Source organism: Mustela putorius, unplaced genomic scaffold, assembly GCF_011764305.1.
Source record: "Mustela putorius furo isolate JIRA1106 unplaced genomic scaffold, ASM1176430v1.1 tig00003899_pilon_pilon_pilon, whole genome shotgun sequence".
Lineage (NCBI taxonomy): Eukaryota > Metazoa > Chordata > Mammalia > Carnivora > Mustelidae > Mustela > Mustela putorius.
The window spans coordinates 12,849,445-12,870,516 of record NW_025422048.1 but is presented as its reverse complement, the minus strand read 5'-3'; the positions used below and the strand labels follow the sequence as shown (position 1 = coordinate 12,870,516).

General features: G+C 41.4%; 1 protein-coding gene across 2 annotated transcripts in view; it reads right to left on the bottom strand.

Annotated features, from left to right (window-relative positions):
• The window catches only part of FGF13 (fibroblast growth factor 13), a 491,770-nt gene that overhangs the window by 469,884 nt on the left and 814 nt on the right, over window positions 1–21,072 (bottom strand). The window contains exon 1 of one of the 2 annotated variants that reach the window (XM_045068231.1): window positions 20,135–20,411. The exons of the other annotated variant lie outside the window; for it this stretch is intronic. The gene's annotated coding sequence lies outside the window, so the exon portion shown is untranslated. Of the gene's footprint in view, window positions 1–20,134; window positions 20,412–21,072 lie in introns of those variants that run through there. 2 annotated transcript variants of the gene reach the window in all.

Below are 21,072 nucleotides of genomic sequence, written 5' to 3'. Positions count from 1 at the left end.
TGCTCCTTGCTGGACCAAATGTGTTTTTCATTTGCAAAAACACTTCAGAGCAGAAAGCTGGTTCGAAAGGAGGTGGCCTGGCAAGAGCAACACTTGAGATAAAGAAAGGCCCACTGGGCCAAGGTCTAGAAGTCGGAAGTCACTTTCAGTCTTTAAGCTCACATCTTAGCGATTTGAACTTTCAGATCCAAATGCTATAGCTCTGAAAGGCCTTCCTTTTTGATTCAAACCCAACTGTTCATCTCCATCACCACTCAAGATTGCTATCAATCGGAATCTTGAGTTGTGGATTTCTTTGACCAAAGAGTTAGGGAAGACCATCTCCAAAGATGATCACTGTGGCAGTTTTAAAACAAGGCCAGTGGGCACTCTATCCCCTCTTCCTTGATCCCGGGTAGGCTTGTCACTGCTTCTGTCGATAGAGCATGGCAGCAGTGATGGTCCATTACTCTTAGGCTAGGTTAGAAAAGGCCGTGGAGCTTCTGCCTGGCCCTCTTGGGATGTCTACTCTGGGGAAAGCCAACCAGCCGCATGCGTGAAATCCGCCTACTCTGCGATAGCCATGCAAGAGAAGTTCACCTCCAGGCTCTCCTCTCTGGCTGACACTGCTACCTGGGCTCCCAACCGACAGCCAGCATTGATTGCCGACCAAGCAAGAGACCCATCTTGGGCGTCCAGCCCCAAACCAGCCCCAGCTGACATCTGACCGCAGCCTGGTGAGAGACCTCTTCGCAGAGAACTGTTCAGGGGAGCCCTTCTCAAATCCCTAGCCCATAAAATTCTGAGCCAAATTTAATGGATGTTTTCAGCCACTAAGTTTGAGGGCAATAAGCTATGCGGAAATGGTAAGTAGAAGAGTGACCAACCGTTTCTCCTAATCCTATAGGCCTGTGCCACTCCACGCTCTAGAGGTAAAGTCTCCTTCAATCCAGGCTGGCCTCATGACTTGTTTTTACCAACAGAATGTGGCCGAAGTGATGCCGTGCCAGTTCAAGGCCTAGCCTCTAAGGGATGTGGCCCTTCCCCCGCTTTGTCCCTGGGGGGAGTCAGGTACCATAGAAGAAAGCAGACACCCTGAGATGTGTGTTGTGAGGAAGCCCAAGCTGGCTAGGTCGAGAGGCCATGTGAAGGACACCTGAGAAACCCAGCTGATGGCAAGAACAAAACTCTAGACCTAGGACCCCAGTCAGGCTATCCCAGCCAGCTTCCAGCTCTTTGAGGTTCAAGGCCCCAGACTTCATGGAGCGAAGAGCCTGTCTTGCCACACCCTGTCCAAATTCCTGACCCACAGATTTATCTGCAAAATTGTGGTTATAAGCCAGTCCGGTTGGGGATAAATTGTTACACACAGCAAGAGATGTCTGAAAGGCGAGTCCTAGAACCATTTTGAGACCCAGTTATCTCCATTCCTTGGCCTTCTTACAGACCAGAATGGGTTTTTAGAGTGTGTGCCAGTAATAAGACAGAGAGATGTCAATGATTTGTTCCAAAACGGCTTAATTCAAAGACCTTTCCAATCAACATAAATGGGATTTTCTGCCTCTCTTGAAATTGAGCATTTGGAACATTATAACGTGATGTTGGGATGCCAGTCAAGAATGGACATCTTTAGGGACACCTGGTTGTCTCTGTCAGAAGAGCACACAACTCTCCATCTCAGGGTTGTAAGTTCAAGCCCCCACACTGGATGTAGAGACTTCTTAAAAAAAAAAAGTAAACAAACTTGAAAAGAGAGATAGAATGAACATCTTTAAATGTTTTATCAGTTTCTCGTCCAGCAAAGAAGGAAACAACAAGCCATAGCTTGTTAAGGATTCACTCTACTCCCAAACAAAGAATATCACTGGGCAGCACTGGTTTCCCACCCAGAGTCCCTATCATTCCACAGCATTCAAGGATCTCCTGTGTCAAGAGACATAGATCATCAAACGTGGCCTTTTCCCCACAGCAAACTCCTGTTTTTCTCTACATTAGAAACAGAGGACCTGGCCATCGTCTCGCCCAGTAAATAACCCACAAAAGACTTTGGCTCAAGTCAGTTTCCAGAAGATTTTCAAATCCTGCTCTTGCCTCCCTTCTGGTGATTATAGTGATGATGCCAGTGGAAAAGATTTCAGACAGAACAATTATATTTGTTGAAAACTTCTTGGGTATGGTAGTAAATGCTTAGCACACTTGGATTTGCCCAAATCTAGAATCCTTGAGATTGTATGCTCCGGGATGACAAGGATTGGGCTAAACTCTGCTCACACTGACTGTCCCCCATCTCCATCCCATGGTTACATAGCACAGGGCACATCACAGGCATAGCAAATAGCCTCATCATCATAACCTCACTTATATAATATACTGGGTTTCTCGCTCCATAGTAATATTTATCCAAATTACGCAACCTTATATATGCAAGGCAACCCTGAATTAGTGACTGTGATTATCTCCATTTTCTAGATGAGGAAACAGGCTCAGAGAGGTAAAGATTGCAGGAAAAAGGTACACACAGGATTGAGACTCAAGGAGCACTTTCTGCTTCCAAAGTCCCCCCTCTTTCCACTATATGACACTGCATATTTTGTAAATGTTATGGAATAATTAGCGCCTCTAACATTTCTGCAAAGATAAAGCCAAGCCTTAGAGCAGGAGCAAGCGATCTCACACAGGGCTTTATTGGGCTTTCATTCACTTTCTATCAACACGTGCCCCTCTGTGCGGTAGACAGGGATGTGAGCCGTGCAACTTGCCACCCAGCTGTGGGCAGTGTGGTCGGTGAGCCCTGAGCAGCCCCTAGATGCCAGCTCCTTCAGAATCTGCCTCAGCTGCAGAATCCTGACCTCACCTGAGCTCATGCCCTCCCTCAGGCAGGCCACACCCAGTGACTGAGAGAGGCCTGGCCATTTGAGATCGGCACAAGTTCTCTGCCAGACAGTACTCACTCCAGAGCTCCCCGCGTGCCTGGCCAAGGCTTTGTTGAGTTAGTTCAGCTTTACCCTCTATTCAATCTTGCCTCCTCCCTCTTCCTTCCACAGTCACGGATCCCTAATGAATAGTCTCCATCACAAATGTCATCTCCTTTCAGAGATCCTGGCCGGTGGCTCGTCTCTTTGTCTCCCCAACCCTGTCTTTTGGGCCAGGCTTTTGGCAATGAGAGATTCTGAGCACCTTCCTCGTCCTCGGCCATTTGAAGTGAGATCACTGTGTTGCTAGTGCCTTTCGCCTCCAACTCCCCTGTATTCTGGGGAAGCTGCCTGGAGCCTTCTTTGGAGCTCCAGGGCCCAGGCTTGGCTTTCTACCTCCCCACAGAGCACAGGTCCCCGGCAGGTACTGTAAATAGCGGTTACGTTTTAGGGGAAAAAGGGTCAACTTGCAGATGGTTAATGAATGCCAAGCTGAGTTTCTTACGATGAGACACTTGTACCTGCACTTTCCGTCCCTTGAAAGTATGTATGACCCAGGTGGTGTGATTTGACTCGGCACAGCATGGACACGTTCTTCTCCAAGGGACTCCCCAACTCAGTTTCCCACTCCTGGAATGTTTTCTGCTTGCCCATTCCACTTCTACCAGCACAGTCTCCCGTGTCATTCCCTTGTCATGTTCTCTTTCCCTCTCCCGCTGCCAGGGTCTAGCGCGACTGTTCCCTGTTGCTTTTCCCCCATATTTATTCCGCTTTGTGGCATGAAGTCTCCCTCCTCCCTGCATCACCCAGCCTGCGAGCGTTTGCTCTCGGGCACTTCTGGAGAGAGCATCTCAGATCCGTGAGGGCGGATCTGCCCCACTGCTGCCAGGCCAGGAAAAGAGGAGCCCCTTTGAGGGTCCCTGCACCAGATGAATGACCAAAAACAGAGGGAGGAACTAATGGACAGTGTTTTATATATACTTATAAAAATATATATGTACATATATATAAATATACATAATAATTTATTCTATATTATTATATTTATTATATTATAATATTATATATAATACAATATTATGTATAACTTATATATTATTATATTTATAATAAATATATATTTTATATTATATTATATATAACAAAATATAAATATAATAAAATATATAATATGATATATATTATATATAATATATATAATTATATATAAAAACATATATATTTGGTCATTGTACCTGTCTCCAAAGCTAGATCTTGTCACCCTTTATTTACAAATAATGAAGAGAACTGAGATGAAGCCCCAATAGTTCATTTTTTCTCTTGCTGCCCTTGCCTTTGGAGACGTGTCTAGCATGGGCATTAAGGAGGGCACATAAAAAAAAAAAAAAGGAGGGCGCACGATGGGATGAGCACTGGGTGTTATACGCAACTGATAAATTATTGAACACCACATCTGAAACCAATGACGTACTATAGGTTGGCTAATCAAATTTAAATAAATAAAAAAAAAACAGAAAAAAAAATTCCTGAGAAAGAGCAATTTACCTGTTCAGGTTCCCACAGCTAGTGAATCGTGCAGGCAGCATGTGAACCCAGGTCTTTGTGTCACAAAAGCCCATGCACTTTGCACTGCCAGGGGCTGACATGGTCAAGAAGGCTCAGGTCCCTGTCTCGGCACTGGTTGGCACGGGCCACGGGATTCTGAAAGAATCCATGACTAGTGAGGGAGTCACACTGTAGCTCTGAAGTTAGCGGACATCTCTGAGAGCAAGAACAAAGCATGCCAGCCGAGAGAGGTACGGCCTCTCCAGAGGCCTCTTCACCCTCATCCGTATCTCTCCCTTGCTGTTGTCTGGTCTCGGTCTGGGGTACTGTCCTACGTTGTCAATTTTCAGCTCTGCTACCACTGCCTCTGCTGACCAAGGCCAGGACCAGGTTACCCAGAGGCCTCTTCCCTGTGTGGCTCCAGGGTAGCGTTTGCCCCTGAGAGAAACTCACTGGACACTTGGAATGTGGGAAGGAAGCAGAAGACACTGTTCTCAAGAGCCTGTGGCAGTCACGCAGCATGGCTTCACAGATCAGCCTGTGAGCTTCCACTTCCTGGTGCCTTCTCAGAATTCCAGTGAATTCTGGCCTCCTCACTTCTTCTAGGGCTTCTAGATAAACTCATTACAGGCATTTGTCTGATCCTCTGGCATGAACCTTCTGGACCTCCTGTCTCCTATGCTCCTCCCACTGCCACAGTGCATGTGTGTGTCTGTGTGTGTCTGTGCGTGTTTCTCTATTCATCTGTCTCTGTATTTACTCAACCCCTTATTGCAGTATTTTAGTAGCTTTGTTTTCACCCAGACATGGAAACAGGTTTCACCCTGAACTTCACCACTGGCCAAGGGCCAGTCATATTTAAAGGCCTTCTTGCTTTTTTGTAAGAAACCACAGCAGGTTCTGGAAAGATGGTGACCTAAGCATGGGTTCCTTCCCATTTCCAACTCCAAGCTGCCTGATTCTCCTCAGCCAAATGGCTATTGAGGTCTCTGGGCAAGAGCTAGATGTGAAGACCCAGACATTGTGAAAATCTTTCACAAGGAAGAGTTGTCCGGGTTTCTTCCATGAGTGCTGAGCAAAGCTTGGATCCACTGCCAGAAAGGCCCAGTGCAAGGAAGCCAGGAGACTGGGAAAATAATATCAGACCTGTGTCCCCGGTCTCCTAGGCCTCCGAGGGGCCAAGAAAGAATAAAGTAGAACAACAGATCAGGTCAGTGTAGAGAGGGACCATGTGAAGAGGCCTGGCTTTCCACCCCTTGAGGGCCTACTAGCACTTGGTAAACTCTGGGAGGTCCCCTCCAACATCAGCTGACCCCTATGGGCTGACGGGAAAATACTTCATAACCATCTCTGTAGATCCAGCAACCAACCAGCTCCCAGAAAAAGGTTGACTAAGCAACACATGCCTAAAGAGACAGAAGGCAGGAAGAGACACAAATGGTCACTTCAACAACAAGAATAACAAAATAGGAACATATAGAGAGACTCAAGTGCCGCATAAAAACAGACTTTCTGGAACTACACAACATGATTTCTAAATAGACAGTTTAGTAGGGAACAGAAGGAGAGGATGATCACTGCTGAAACCTGGAAGGCACAGTAGAAGAATCACAGAGCACAAAGCCAAAAATACCATGAGAAGGAAATCATGAAGGAAAGTGGAAGAGATGTGGAGGTCCTGAAGAATGTTCCAGAAAGAGAAGAGGGAAGAGACAGAGGAAAGGTGGTACTTGTTTTAAAAGATAATAAAAAGGAGCTTTTCTGAGCATAACCTATAATAAATTTAAATATATATTTTTATATTTAAATGTTAAATATTTAAAATATAAAATAAATAGGAAATAGGAATAAATAATTTTTAGAATGCAGAAACTTCTTGCCTGGGAACTAAGAAATACACTCCTAGAAGACTTTTTAAACAAAATAATATTACACACTATCTCAAAAGCAATTAAAATCACTTTCTGGGGTGGCTCTGTCATTTGAGCATCTTGCTCTTGGTCTCGCCTCAGATCATGATCTCAGGATGGTGGGATCGAGCCCCATGATGGATTCTACGCTCAGCAGAGTCTGCCTGAGATTCTCTTCCTCTCCCTCTGCCCCTCCCCCTACTTGCTCGCTCTTTCTCTCTCAAATAAATAAATCTTTTTTAAAATAAAAAATAAAAGTCACCATAATATGGTTCATCTGTTTTAATTCAACTTATTTTTTTAAAACAATAGTTTCAGGGACACCTGGGTGGCTCAGTTGGTTAAGCATCTGCCTTTGGCTTGAGTCATGATCCTAGGGTCCTGGGATAGAGTCCCACATCAGGCTCCCTGATCAGCAGGGAGTCTGCTTCTCTCTCTGCCTCTGCCTGCTACTCTGCCTGCTTGTGCACACTCTTTCTCTCTGACAAATAAACAAGTAAAATCTTTAAAAAAAATAAAATAAAACAATATTTGCAATATCATTTAAACTATTCCAGGCCATAAAAAGGAAGAAAAGCTCCTCAATTCCTCTTTTTCCAGCTTTAGTGGGATTTAATTGGCACATAATATGGTGTCCATTTAAGGCATACAATGAGATGATTTGAATGTTTCATAATGAAATGTTCACCAAACTAAGGTTAATTAACCCATTATCCACCTCACAGAATTACCTTTTTGTTGTGATAATGAGAACATGAAGAATCTTCTCTTATTGCAATTTTAAAATATAGAAAACAGTATTGTTAATTACAGTCATCATGGTGTACATGAAATTCCTCAAACATATTCATCTTATAACTGAAAGAACTCTTTGACCAACACCTAATTGTTCCTTCCATCCCTCAGCCAGTGGTAACAACCATTCTTCTCTCTGTTCCCATGAGTTCAGTGTTTTTACATTCCACATACAAGTGTGATCACACAGTATTGGTCTGTGTCTGATTGACTCCACTTAGTATAATGCTGTCAACAGGAAATTTATCCCTGTTGCCACAAAATGCAGGATTCGCTTCCTTTTATGGCTCAATACTATTTCATTGTATATATTTATACTATATCTCCTTTTTCTGTTCATTCATCGATGGATACTGGGTTGTTTCCATGTCTTGCCCATTGTGAATAATGTTGCAATGAACATGGAAATGTAGGTACGGCTTCAAGATAGTGATTTCATCTCCTTTCGGTATATACCCAGAAGTGGGATTGCTGGGTCGTATGGTATTTTTATTTTTACTTTTTAAAGGAATCTTTGTACTGTTTTCCACAACGCATACGTTGCCACCAACAGTGCACGAGCGGTCCCTTTTTTCCCTCACCAGCACTTGTTACTTTTTTTTTTTTAAGATTTTATTTATTTATTTGACAAAGAGAGAGATCACAAGCAGGCAGAGAGGCAGGCAGAGAGATAGGAGGAAGCAGGCTCCTCGCTGAGCAGAGAGCCCCATGTGGACCTCGATCCCAGGACCCTGGGATCATGACCGGAGCTGAAGGCAGAGGCCTTAACCCACTGAGCCACCCAGGTGCCCCAGCACTTGTCACTTCTTGTCTTTTTGATAACAGCCACTCTAACAGGTGTGAGGTGATATCTCATTGTGGTTTTAACTTGTATTTCCATGATTATTATGATGTTAAGCACCTTTTTACATACCTCTTGGCCACATTTGTTTATTGTCATTTCTTCAATAATTTTATTTCATTTTCTTAAGTCATCCCTATACCCAGGATGGGGCTAGAACTCCAGAACCAGAGATCCAGTCACAGGCTCTACCTACTGAACCAGCCAGGCGCCCTCTCTTGGCCACATATGTATGTCTTCTTTCAAAAAATGTTTTTTTGGTGCTTTACCCATTTTTAATTGGATTTTTCATTTTTTTACTGTTGGGGTATATGAGGGGTTTTTTTTAGACATGTTAGATATTAACCCCTTATCAGATATACAGTTTGGAAATATTTTATCCAATTCTTTAGATTGCCTTTTCATTTTGCTGATTGTTACTTTTGCTGTGCAGAAGTGTTCACTCTAACATTGGCCCTACTTGTTAATTTTCACCTCTTTTGCCTTTGCTTTGGTGTCATATCAAAAAAAAATCATTGCCAAGACAGATGTCTTTTCAAGTTGTATAGTTTCAGGCCTTACTTAATTCATTTCAAGTTAATTTTTGTGAATGGTGTAAGATAGGGGTTCAACTGCATTTTTTTTTTTTTTTTTTGCATGTGGGTATCCAGATTTCCCAATACCATTTATTTAAAAGACTATCTTTTCTTCATTAACTAGTCTTGCCTACTTTGAGGTATCTTGATTTTGTTGCATTGTTCAATGTGTCTGCTCTTATGTCTTACCGTTTTGACCACTATAGATCTGTAATGTAATTTGAAATAAGGGAGTGTGAGGCCTCCAGCTTTCTTCTTTCTTAAGATTTCTTTGGCTACTTACTTAAGATTTCTTTTGTGGCTCCATATGAATTTTAAGATTGTTTTTCTATTTCTATGAAAAATGCCATCAGAATTATCTGACAGATAAATTACTGAATTTATAGATAGCTTTGGATAGTATATACATTTTAATAATAGGAACTCCTCTGGTCCATCAACATAAGGTATATTTCTATTCATTAGTGTCATTTTCAATTTCTTTCATCAATGTCTTACAGTTGCCAGTGTATATATTTTTCACTTCCTGGATTAAATTTAGTCCTAAGTATTTTATTCTTTTTGATGATTTTGTTAAATATCTTTATTCTTTCCTTTATTTCTTTTTCCCATATTTCATCACTGTTGTATAGAAATACAAGTGATTTTTATTTTTTTTTAATTAAGATTTTATTTATTTATTTGACACACAGAGGTCACAAGCAGGCAGAGAGGCAGGCAAGCAGGCTCCCTGCGGAGCAGAAAGCCCGATGCGGGGCTTGATCCCAGGACCCCGAGATCATGACCTTAGCCGAAGGCAGAGGCTTAACCCACTGAGCCACCCAGGCACCCCACAAGTGATTTTTAAATGTTGATTTTGTATCCTGAAAATTTACTGAATTCACTTATTAGTTCTAAGAGATTTTAGTGGAGTCATTAGGATTTTCTAAATATAAGATCATGTCATCAGCAAACAGAAACAATTATGTTTCTTCTTTTCCAGTTTGGATGCCCTTTATTTCTGTTTTCTTGCTTAATTGCTCTGGACAGGACTTCCAGTACTAATGTGAATAAAAGCGGTAAGAGTGGGCACACTGGCATATTCCCGATCTTAGAGAAAAAAATTTTCAACCTTTCACCTTTGAGTATGATGTAAGCAGTAGGTATGTCATATCTGGCCTTTATTATGTTGAAGTATACTGCTTTTCTTTTTTTTTAAGATTTTATTTATTTGTCAGAGAGAGAGAGCAGACACATGGAGAGCTGCCGCAGAACAGGCAGAGGCAGAGGGAGAAGCAGACCCCCTGCTGAGCAAGGTGTCTGATGCGGGGCTCAATCCCAGGATCCTGGGATCATGACCTGAGCCAAAGGCAGATGCTCAACTGACTGAGCACCCAAGAATCCAGAGGTATATGCTTCTATACACAAACTTTTGAGAGGCTTTTTTTTTAATCATGGAAAGATGCTGAATTTTGTCAAATGCTTTTTCTGCATCCATTGAGATAATCGTATGATTTTTGTCTTTCATTCTGTTAATTGATTTGTGTGTGTTGAGCCATCCTTGTATCCCAGAGATAAGTCCCAATTGTCCATCATATATTATCCTTTTAAGTTCCTGTGGAATTCAGTTTGCTAGTATTTCACTGAGAAATTTTGCATCTATATTCATCAAGGATATTGGGCTGCAGTTTCCTTTTCTTGTAGTACCCTTATCTCGCTTTGGTATCAGGGTAATTCTGGTCTCATAAAATGAGTTTGGGAGTATTCCCTCCTCTCCTATTTTTTGGAAGAGTTTGAAATGAATTGCCATTGATCCTTCTTTAAATGTTTGATAGAATTCACCTGCGAGGCTATGTTGTGCAGAGCTTTTCTGTGTTAGGGGGTTTTTGATTACTGATTCAATCTCCTTACTTGTTATTGGTCTGGTTAGATTTTCTAATTCTTCATGATTCAGATTTGATAGTTTGTATGTTTCTAGGAATGTATCCATTTCCTACAGGTTGCCCAATTTGTTGCCATAAAAATTTTCATAGTAGTCACTCATGATCCTTTGCATTTCTGTCATATTTGTTGTAATGCCTCCTTTTTTATTTACAACTTTATTTACTTGAGTCTTCTCTCTTTTTTTCTTGGTAAGTCAGCTAAAAGTTTGTCCATTCTTTTTACCTTTTTGAAAAACAACTCTTAGTTTCATTGATAGTTTTAGTTGTTTTTTTTTATTCTCTATTTCATTTATTTCTGTTTTGATCTTTGTTACCGCCTTCCTTCTGCTAACTTCGAGCTTAGTTCATTCTTGTTTTTGTAGTTCCTTGAGGTATAAATTTCCTTGAGGTATCAAGTTGTTTGGGATCTTTCTTTTTTCTTAATTATTCATCACTATCTACTTCCCCCTTAGCACAGCTTTTGCCACATCTCATACCATATTTGCATTTTCACATTTGTTTCCAGATATATATTTTTTTATTTCCTTTTTGATTTCACCCTTGGCCCTATTGGTTGTTCAGGAGTATGTTTTGGGTTTTTTTTTTTCTGTTTTGTTTTGTTTTAGTTTTTTTTTTTTTAATTTCTTTTCAGCGTAACAGTATTCATTGGTTTTGCACCACACCCAGTGCTCCATGCAATCCGTGCCCTCTCTAATACCCACCACCTGGTTCCCCCAACCTCCCACCCCCTCCCCTTCAAAACCCTCAGATTGTTTTTCAGAGTCCATAGTCTCTCATGGTTCAGATCCCCTTCCAATTTCCCTCAACTCCCTTCTCCTCTCCATCTCCCCATGTCCTCGATGATATTTGTTATGTTCCACAAATAACTGATACCATATGATAATTGACTCTCTCTGCTTGACTTACTTCACTCAGCATAATCTCTTCCAGTCCCGTCCATGTTGCTACAAAAGTTGGGTATTCATCCTTTCTGATGGAGGCATAATACTCCATAGTGTATATGGACCACACCTTCCTTATCCATTCATCCATTGAAGGGCATCTTGGTTCTTTCCACAGTTTGGTGACCGTGGCCATTGCTGCTATAAACATTGGGGTACAGATGGCCCTTCTTCTCACTACATCTGTATCTTTGGGGTAAATACTCAGTAGTGCAATTGCAGGGCCATAGGGAACCTCTATTTTTAATTTCTTGAGGAATCTCCACACTGTTCTCCAAAGTGGCTGCACCAACTTGCATTCCCACCAACAGTGGAAGAGGGTTCCCCTTTCTCCACATCCTCTCCAACACATGTTGTTTCCTGTCTTGCTAATTTTGGCCATTCTAACTGGTGTGAGGTGGTATCTCAGTGTGGTTTTAATTTGAATCTCCCTGATGGTTAGTGATGATGAACATCTTTTCATGTGTCTGATAGCCATTTGTATGTCTTCATTGGAGAAGTGTCTGTTCATATCTTCTGCCCATTTTTTAATATGATTGTCTGTTTTGTGTGTGTTGAGTTTGAGGAGTTCTTTATAGATCCTGGATATCAACCTTTTGTCTGTACTGTCATTTGCAAATATCTTCTCCCATTCCGTGGGTTGCCTCTTTGTTTTTTTTGACTGTTTCCTTTGCTGTGCAGAAGCTTTTGATTTTGATGAAGTGCCAAAAGTTTTATTTTCGCTTTTGTTTCCTTTGCCTTTGGAGACATATCTTGAAAGTAGTTGCTGTGGCTGATATCGAAGAGGTTACTGTCTGTGTTCTCCTCTAGGATTCTGATGGATTCCTGTCTCACGTTGAGGCCTTTTATCCATTTTGAGTTTATCTTTGTGTACAGTGTAAGAGAATGGTCGAGTTTCATTCTTCTGCATATAGCTGTCCAGTTTTCCCAGCAACATTTATTGAAGAGACTGTCTTTTTTCCACTTAATATTTTTTCCTGTTTTGTCGAAGATTATTTGACCACAGAGTTGAGGGTCCATATCTGGGCTCTCTACTCTGTTCCACTGGTCTATGTGTCTGTTTTTATGCCAGTACCATGCTGTCTTGGTGATCACAGCTTTGTAGTAAAGCTCAAAATCAGGGAACGTGATGCCCCCAGTTTTATTTTTGTTTTTCAACATTTCCTTAGTGATTCGGGGTCTCTTCTGATTCCATACAAATTTTAGGATTATTTGCTCTAGCTCTTTGAAAAATACCAGTGGAATTTTGATCAGAATGGCATTGAAAGTATAGATTGCTCTAGGCAGTATAGACATTTTAACAATGTTTATTCTTCTGATCCAAGAGCATGGAATGGTCTTCCATCTTTTTGTGTCTTCTTCAATTTCTTTCATGAGTGTTCTGTAGTTCCTCGAGTACGGTTCCTTTACCTCTTTGGTTAGGTTGTTTAATTTCTGCTTATCTGTGTATTTTCCAATTTTCCTCTTATCATCGATTTCTAGTCTTATGCCATTGTGGTTGGAAATGATACCTGGTATGATTTCAGTCTTTTTAAATTTGCCAAGACTTCTTTTTTGGCATAACACATAATCTATCCTGAATAATGTTCCTTGTGCACTTGGTAAAAATGTGTATTCTGTTGCTGTTGGATAAAATGTTCTGTATGTGTCTTTTAGATCCATTTGGTATAAAGTATAGTTCAAGTCCAATAATGTTTCCTTATTGATTTTCTGTCTGGATGATCTATTCTCTGCTGAAAGTGGGGAACTGAAGTCCCCTACTATTGTATTTTTGTCTGTAACACCCTTCAGATCTGTTAGAATTTGCTTAATCAATTTAGGTACTCTGATGTTGGATGCATATATATTTAAAATTATTATATCCTCTAAATGAATTGACCCCTATATCATTAAATCACGACCTTCTTTGTCTCCTGTTACAGTTTTTTTAAATTTTTTTAAGGTTTTATTTATTTATTTGACAGAGATCACAGGTAAGCAGAGATGCAGGCAGAGAGAGAGAGGGATGAGCAGGCTCCCTGCTGAGCAGAGAGCCTGATGCGGGGCTCGATCCCAGAACCCTGAGTTCGTGACCTGAGCCAAAGGCAGAGGCTTAACCTACTGAGCCACCCAGGTGCCCCTCCTGTTACAGTCTTTAACTTAAAGTCTATCTTGTCTGATGTAAGTAGAGTTGCCCATTCTCTTTCTTAGAATGTGCTTTTCCATCCCTTCACTTTGAGCCTGTGAGTATCCTAAAACTCAAGTGAGTTCCTTGTAGGCAACATATATGTAGGTCTTGATTTTTTGTCCATTCATCCACTCTGTGCCTTTTGATTAGAGAATTGAATTCATTTTAATTTCAAGTAGTAACTGATAGGTAAGCACTTATTATGGCACTCGTTATTTGTTTTCTGGCTCTTGCATAGTTCCCTTGTTCTTTCTTCCTCTCTTGCTGTCTTCCTTTGTGAACTGATGCTTTTCTATAGTGGTATCTTTTGATTTCCTTCTCTTGCGTGTATCTACTATAGGTTTTTGTTTTGTGGTTACCCTGAGGTTTACTTAAAACATCTTATTGATATAAGAGATTCTGGAGTTCCTGCCATCAATATGGTATACATTTCACTGCCCCTTAACTTTAGAATAAGCCAAATGACTTTGGACAAATAAAATGAGGTGGAAGTGTACCACTACAAAGCCTATGCCTTAAGAGGCTTCATGCATTTCCACCTGCCTTCCTTCTTGTGCTTCTGCAATCACTCTGAGACTAGCCTGGATAGCCTATTCACCCTGGCAGGCGGATAAGGGGTACCTGGGCCAGAGATGCTTCAGACACAACAACATGAAGCAAAGCAACCTTAGAAGACCAACAGACCTATAATGACAAGCAGAACCACTAAGACGAGCCCAGACTAGATCAGCCAGACCCCAACTAACCTGAAGAAAACATAAGCAAAAACAAAGGATTGTTGTTTTTGAAGCCACTGAGGCCTTGGCTGGTTTGTTTACAGAAATTACTAACTGACGTATAGGACTACATTTGCAAAGGAGGTTCAGTACCAGTAGATCTATCAGCATAATTCATTACATCAATAAATTAGAGGAAAATCATATGAATAATGATATCAAGAAAGACTTAAAAGTCAATTGACAAATTCAGCTGCATTCCTAATACATTTTAAAAATAAACAGGATCAGAAGATTTCTTAAACTAATAAAGACTGTTTACCAAAAACAGATGCAAAATACTATTTCAAATGGCAAAACACTCACCTGTTCAAATAAAATGCTGAAGTAGACTAGAATTCCCCCATCCCTATTATTATTCTACATTCTACATTGTCTTGGAGAGTCTAGTTTATTTAAAAAAAAAAAAAAAAAAAACCAACCCGACCCTCCCCCCAACAAAAAGCAAGAACTAATATAAACATCAGAAAAGACCATGAAATACAGGGTTACTATATAAAATAGTGTTTCTATATTCACGGATCAACACCACAAAATGAAAATAGGAAAAATGACATTCAGAATAATGAAAAAAAGCCTACGTTCTACACAGGACTAAATCTAACAAGCGTCAGACCAGTGTGAAGAAAACAGCAATAGCTTACTGAAGGACATAAAGCAAAAGCTGAAAAAAATATATAAATGAAAAAATCATGAGACTTTATATCATAAAATTTTAATTTTCTCCAAATCAATATCTTTAATCCAATTAAAATTCCCCACATTTTTCAAGAGAAAAAGAGGGCATTTATTTATAGACGTAATACTTATACAGAAGAATAAAATCCTTAGAATAGCCATGAGAAACAAGGATAATGAGAGAGACACATCTCAGGCCAGATATCAGAATATACCCTAAAGTCACCATAATCAAGTCAAACCTTAAGTAGTGGCATAGGAATAATAGGCAATTAGATCCGAAAATAAAATAGAGAATGTGGAACTGAATCCCATACATAAGCATTTACTACATGGCCAAAGTGGTATTTCATTCGAGGGGGGAAAAGATGGATTGTTAATGAACAGTATGGATGCAACTGGCTATTAATTTGAAAGAATATGTAATTGAACCTATGTTTTATGCCAAAAATCAATACAGTTTCTAGATAAAGACATATTTACATATGGAAAAAGTGAAAGTCCTGCAAGAAAATCTGGGAAACTACACGCACCACACCCCTGTTAACCAATCCTTAAAACCCAGAAGTTAGAAACAAAATCTGACTACATAGAATTTTTCTAAATTTTGGCACAAGGCACAATAGTTAAAATAAAACAAGAAATTGGAAACATAGCTGCATGCAAAGAACAGATGAGGGGCTTATAGCTATAATGTACTAGGAGTTCTTACAAATTGACAAGGAAAAACAACCCATTTTAAAAATAGGCAGAGCGCATGAAGAACCACTTCACAGATGAAGCAAATCCAAATGGTCAACAGTTTCTTTGTTTTATTTTTGGATTTTGGGGTTTGTTTTGGTTTTTGTTTTTGTTTGTCCCCCCCCCCCAAAATGCTTCACATTCATGAGTAGCCAGAGAAACTCAACTTTCAAGTAGCAATAATATGAGACTTGAAACTCACAGGTCTATAAAAATTTAAAAAGAGTAATAAAATCAACTGCTGGTGGAATCGCAGGAAAAGCTATACACCCATACATTACTGGTGGAGTTGTGTATTTGTTACATGCTTTTTAAAAAGCAGTATTGCAATATTTAGTGAAATTTAAGACAACATATACACACTCCAACCCAGCTGTTCCACTCCCAGAAATCTTTCCCAGCCTAAGAAAAACAAGTGCAGGTGACAGTATATATACAAAGGTGTGTATTGCAATGCTGCTCTTTAGCGACCAAAAAAATGGAAACAAACTGAATGTCTGCTTAAAGTCAAATGGTTGGCTCAACTGGTCTCCATCAATATCACAAAATCCTGTGCCACCATTAAAAACAATGAAATCAAACAAGAACAGCCAATGTGTAGGTTTTGTTGAATGTGAATGGCCATAACAATGATAACAACAAACACTCACGCAGAGCACTGTCTTAAGTGTTCTATGTATTTTGACTCACTGAATCTTCACGGCAACCTGTGAGATAGGTAGTATTACCATCCTCATTTTCTAGATGTGGAAACTGAAGCCCTAAGGTCACACAGTTCAGAAATGCAAGAAGTATAAAATACAGAAAAGTATAACATGATATAATTTCCCCAAAATAATCTATAATTTAAAAGACATATGCATGGGTGCCTGGGTGGCTCAGTGGGTTAAGCCTCTGCCTTTGACTCAGGTCATGATCTCAGGGTCCTGGGATCGAGGCCCGCATCGGGCTCTCTAATCGGCGGGGAGCCTGCTTCCCCCCACCTCTCTCTGCCTGTCTCTATGCCTACTTGTGATCTCTGTCAAATAAATAAATAAAATCTTAAAAAAAATAAAATAAGAGACATATGCATGTATATATGTGCACATATGCATGCATCACATAATTACACGAGAATAAAAACACTGGAAGGATACATACTAGGTTAGTAAAAATGGGTTATTACACATGCTTTATATAATTATATATTATAATTAATATATATATTATATAATTATGTATTATAATTATATAAATTTACTATATAAGTAAATTAAAAATCATGAAAGAGCTGTAGAATTTCAATAACAGACAATTCCAGAGGAGCTACAGGGAGGCACGAGATGAAGCAATGAAGGGAAGCATGTCCCAAGTAAAGACCTTACAGACGCTCATCCCCCAAGGTCTCTCCTGGCCCCCCTCTGCCCCCACCTTGGCACTGTGTTCATCCCTCCCTTATGACGGAACTACTGTATGTAGAAATGCCAGGTGCTTTCCCATCCTACCTAGGCCAAGAGACTCCCTGGAATCCAGTCATCATTGTGCTCTGAGACTGCCCAACCCCAGAAGCCTTCTCAGGTCCCACTCTTTTTTTTTTTTTTCCCCCAGATCCCACTCTTGGGCATAAAGCTCAGTTTGGGGACATGGAGACAGAAAGGATCTGCCTCTTATCCACATCTCTTAGCTTGAAATAAAGCTTTATCTTCAGACAGGTGATTTCCTTGCCTCATCTACCCCAGAGTGACTGAAGCTTTGCCATGCCCCCTGACACGCCACACTCGTGCCCAAGGTGTTTCCCAAGATCAACGGACAGAGATCTTGTCTCCTAAGCAGCTTGGACTCTTGAAGGGAAGAGAGACCTTTTATATTAGGTACTCGTTGAATGTTGTGGTGTGAGGGAAATGATAATGTATAGCCATACTTCAAATAACAAAAGAGTGAAGTTTTAAATTACAGAGCTCTAAACAAAATGCTATGGGAGCCGGCATGAGGAAGCATGAATGCTTCAAGAGATGGTTTTATAAAGAGATGACATTGGAGGGGTGCCTGGCTGGCTCTGTCCATATAGCCTGTGACTCTTGATCTGGGGGAGTTCAAGCCCTACACTAGGCATGGAGCCTACTTAAAAAGAGAGAGAGAGAGAGATGACATTTGAGCTAGATGTACTGTTTCTCAAAGCATGGTCAGCATAACATTCTCTGAGGTGCTCCAGACCTGATGCATCAGAATCCCCACAAGTGAGTCCCAGGAGCAACATTTAAAAGAGACCCTCCAAGTCCTTTCTATGCACACTAAGGTATGGACCAAGAAAAATGGGGCAGATTGGGGTGTGCAGAAAAGTGAGGAAGGACACAGCAGTCAAAGCCAATAGCATTAGTAAAGTGAATAGACCTGAGAGCAAAACGGGTATGTGTTCAACTCGACATGATGGGGGGAGGGGTTGGTGGAGAGGAATGATAAGAAATAAGATTCAAAAGCTGGGTCACGGCTGGATCATGGAGGGCCTGGGGAATGCCAGGTGAAAAAAGTGTGAACTTTATTCTAAGGGCAAAAGGAAATCATTGAGAGATTTGAGGCAGACAGACAAACAGACAAATACAGCAGGACTTTGACTCGTACAGTGCTTTGCAAATCTGGCCATGCATCAGAATGACCAGGATTGCTTGCTACAAGTCCTGTTACCAGGGCTCCACTCCCAGACCCTTTCAGTCTGCATTTCCAGGGATGTGGCCCAGAAATTACATTCTTAAATGATCTTTCCAGGTAATTCCTGGGCACCCAGCCTGGCACTGGTTCATGAAACGGAGCTTGGGAATCACGGCTTTACTGACCAATGCATTCCTGAAAAGCTGTTTGTTCATGGAGATCTTATCAGTGGAATCACTTGTTCAGAGTGCTAGGCAAGTGTGCTACTTGGAGGCAACCTTCAGCAACTCACTTTCTCTAGGATGTCTCAATAAAACACATCCCCAATTTGAATGCAAAACCCCTGAGGACCTTCGATAAGATGTGACAACCGACATGTTTGGGTGGTAAGACCGGCACACGGCACCCATGATGCCATATGGCTGCCCCAGTGCAACATGGGGAAAATAATTCCAAATGTTTCATCTTGCTTTGCAGCAACATGAACAAACCTTTAAATGGTAATACTGGAAAGGAGAAAGTGCCATTAAGATGTGATGCTGATAGAGCCATGGCTTCAAAATGGAAATATCCAGCACATATCCATTTTGAGGTCACAGTGAAAAGTTGAGGTGACAATCTAAGGATGAAACCAGAGAGTCACTCATCCCAACTTAGGCTCCAATAAGAAAAACAAACCACGTGACTTCCAAGATGTTTCTTCTGGGCTCAAGATTTTAACTTCATGCTCTTTGGACACTCATCTACCTTGAAGACGGATGAAAGAAAACCAGGTGGGGAGGGGAGAGAATTCTCCAGTATCATTTGGTATATTCCATTCTTCTACAAAATGTGCAGAGACCCATGATCCTGCATTAGAAGATTTGTTTCTTCCAGCCATGTAATATTTTAAGAGTATGGCTTTCATTTGAAGTGAGCATATCTGTTACTGGAGTGTCTCTTCACTTACATGAAAACACCTTAGTCTGGCAAGCTGGAAAGTTGGCATAGTAGTTTTCTTAGCACAGTGCGCTCAAGTCAACTTTAAGCAAGAAATTGCTAGTGTTCAACCTGCCAGCAACTAAGGCAGCTTCTTTTGCTGTCCAAAGGCTCCTAACCTTACCCCAGAAGTCTCCAGCTCCCCTTCAATTCCAAGCCCTCTTCCAAGGCCCACAGCTATAAACAGACCACAAATCAGAGATGAGTCCAGACAGCAGTATTTCAGGAAGGAAACAGAATCCAAGCAAATCTTTTATGTACCTGGACTGGATTCCCTCTTTCTTGGGGACTGCCTGAATGACAGGAATCCCTGCTCTAGGCAGGTCTCTATTATTCTCTGTTGTGGTGTAGCAGAAGAGGCGAACACAGATAACCAAGGCCCGGAGCCAGATTCACATTCTGAGAGCTACCAGCAGGACAGGAAGGACAAGGCATCTACGATAAAGCAGCTCTAGGTAGAGAAGTTGAGAAAGGATTAATTTTAACACTTGAGGTGTTTTCCTGCTAGGTACACCCTTGGTTTTTGGTAGGAGGGTGCAAGAAAGGGAAATCATCCCCAAACATCACTGTGGCTTGATCCATGTGTTGAGAGCATGGAGTTAGACTTTTATTTATAATCTACGTTCTGCCGTGACATTTGCTCCCCCCGCCCCCCACCCCCTGCTCTCAGCCAAGGAAACCCGGGCAGTGATTACCCAAGAGGATCACAATTCCAGTCGCATTTCCCCAGTTAGTTTGCTTTCACCTACCTTAGAAGTGGAGACGCAATGGGCCTGACAGTGACGAGCAAAACGAGATCCCACCATGAACTAAAATCTTAAAGGGGCCTGTTGTTATTAGTGCCAAGACTCACGCGCTCCCAGCGGGAGGAGGCTCCTTGGTCATACCGTCATCGTGCGTTTCTGAGATTTGCAAAAATCTGCATCTGAGCCAAAGCACCCTCAACTCCCTAAGCCCCTCCTGGTTTCGAGGGCTCCGGGCAGGGCAAGCAAACAGTCCCAAGGAATTGCAGGGGTCAGTGGGCCCTGTGCGGTTCACATTAGACTGTTCCGAGGAGTGGCAAGTCACAGGGTCTATAATGCAGCTATTTTTAGTGAAACCAAATTCCTTCCCCAAGTTCTCTTGCTTCCAAATTGTTCCAAGTGTAGAAGACCAGCTGCGGTCAGATCATCTTACTGGACCCAAGGCTCTGTCAAGGCGAAGGGACCAAACCGGGGAGGCGGAGCAAAGAGCTGGCGAAACTTGGTGTTTGGGCTCTTTTCCACTGGGTCAGACGCCTCCAGAGAAGGAGGATCTTTTTGGAAAGTGTTACTACCCAGGGGAGTGGGCATTCCCCTCCAATCTGGCAGAAACTTGATAGGTAGATATTAGAGAATATGAGAATTTTGGCAGTCCTTTCTCTGTTTTCCCCAATTCCTAACTTTCTCTCTCTCTCTCTCTCTCTCTCTCTCTCTCTGTTTTTCCCTCTCTCCCCTCTCTCATAGGCATACCTGCTCACATGCACTTGCACATCTGTGCCAGACTCAGCAGCCAAACCCAGATGCTGGCCTGACTTGCTAGAAGGGTCTTGAAAAAGAATGTCCTCAACCAGGAGCCAGAACAGTGGTGAAAGTCTGAGGAGGCCTGATGTCTAATCACTTGGCAGCTGTCATTCATTGTCCCAACAGGTAGTTTGAATGGGGAAGAA